Genomic DNA, 2,251 nt, shown 5'->3' with positions numbered 1-2,251 from the left:
CTGCCCAATGACCACTAACCACAAGGTTGCCCAATTGGTTTATTACCCTGATGAGGGAGGATGCCTCATCACTACCATATTCATACCACCTCAAGTAAATAGCTCATCTCATGTTAAGGGATTAATAGAGGGTGCATTAATACCCCAATCAAGGGTGTCTGGTAAACAAGCAGTTTGATTGGTAAATCAGGCAGTTTTTCATAAGATTGTTTCATTACTGCTGCCAACTCCAATGGAGAAAGACAGTAATCACATCTCTGAAGTTTTGTCATTCTGAAAGGGTATGTAGTTTTAAGTTTATATTGTTTATCTTTGATAAGTTCATTATATAAAATATGTTAGTGTTTACCATATATTAGTTTATACTTGGTAATATTTTTAAGAGGTTTAAAGTGGAAGAATTTGCTGACTACTTGGCAAATTTAACAAAACTATTTTTTTTGTATACAATGCTGAACTTAAATTAACTGTTTCGCATAAGTTTGTGAATGATTTGCATTTTAATTATCAGATGTTTGACTATTGAGATGCATGTAGTGTATAATGCACTTTATGTAGTTTATAGATACTGTACAAAGATAATAGGCATGGTTGGACCACCTACTGTAGGTTGACCATGAAGTAGATGATGACTCATACTAATTACATGACAGTTATATTTTAACCCATGGTGGCGCTATGCTATAAACAAACAATTCAAGATGGCTGCGCCCATGGAATGTAATCCAAGATGGCGGCGCCTATGTTATAGGCCTATATTAATAGTAAATCAACAATTATATTTTAATGTAAATGTATTTTAATGACAAGTGAATTGGTTACATGAGTGAATACGATTGTTTTACTTAGTAGAGAATAATGTGTTGATTATATTAATAATGCTTCTATTATTTATAGTCTTATTGTTCTTATTGATCAGAGTTAACTAATTAAATTTGTTAAGTGAATCATTGTATGATGTGCCAATACAGAGATTGCATTTTATAACTATTAATTATGAATTCATTACATTTAATATTTTACTTTGTGCATTGTTAGAAAATATTTTGTATTGCCATTGCAGTTATTCAGATTGTTATATCGTACAGTACCATACCGTACATTGATTGGTTATTGGTTACTATTAGTCAGCTTGCCCGGTGTTTGCTAGGGGTGAATCGATTAAATAAATTATAATATGATATAACTGACCAACAATTATTATTTTCATTAAGTGTTTGTTACTATTTTGTGAATTGCCTTAAAATGGATATGAAACGGTTTCTAGAAATCCAAAATCTTGTCATCATTGTTTAGAAAGTCATTGGAAAACCTCGGACACCCAATATTAAACGTATTGGACAATGCCTTACCCCCAAAAATTCCCAGATGTGTATAAGAGACAGCGTACACCTTCACTACTGACAATGTGTCCAAGATACTCTACTTCTGGAACAAGGAATTTACATTTCTTCAATACAGTGATGGTAATAGCTAATCCGCTTTACATTTTTGTTCCTGGATATGTATTTCATCGTAAATGATTAAAATTTGGCTATATATTTCTCAAATTATTTTTTCAAGTCCATTTTTAATGTTGTTTCTACGACTGTCTTTTACGAATTTGGCAGCCATATGCCTCGGAGGATAGGCACACGGATGTAATTACACGCATGCGTGAAATTTGGTGAAATCCACAATACACAAGTTTTTAGTTGTAGCCATTTTGTTCTCGCGGATTTTATAGTGTTCATCACAATTCCAATTATTATTAATATTAATTGACCGATCTTATGGCAAGTGACAATCAGTCATCATCATCCGATGAAGAAAAAGCTGCAGAGCCTCGCCTCGTAGGCTTATTGTAAATTTTGGCCAAATTATGGCATTTATTGGCGACGATGAACCAAGCAAGGCCCGTCGCTGTTGCTGATGATGATGAACTTGGTGAACTTATTCGCCTAGGTTTACCGGGAAATATAAACGTGCGGCAAGACAGGAATGGTAATTTTATTCATATCACATGTTTTTTGAACATCATATACTGGTTGTTTGACATCCCGTAGCAGATTTATGAGTAGTGCCAAAGTGCGAGCCCATGTGCGAGTCATGCGAGCCATGCGAGTCAGCGAGCCATACACTTAGTTTTTTTTTTCAGGTTATCCAGTTTTGCAAACACGTAGGCCTAGCCTATTCTTTGGCCTAGTAGATAAATAAATAACACTTTGCCTGTGTAGTCCAGTCATGCGCAGTACATATACTTTTGGACTTG

This window comes from Anneissia japonica, unplaced genomic scaffold (assembly GCF_011630105.1).
Source record: "Anneissia japonica isolate Jap-2015-1 unplaced genomic scaffold, ASM1163010v1 scaffold644_len25409_cov92, whole genome shotgun sequence".
In the NCBI taxonomy this organism is placed as follows: domain Eukaryota; kingdom Metazoa; phylum Echinodermata; class Crinoidea; order Comatulida; family Comatulidae; genus Anneissia; species Anneissia japonica.
This window is presented reverse-complemented; position numbering follows the sequence as displayed.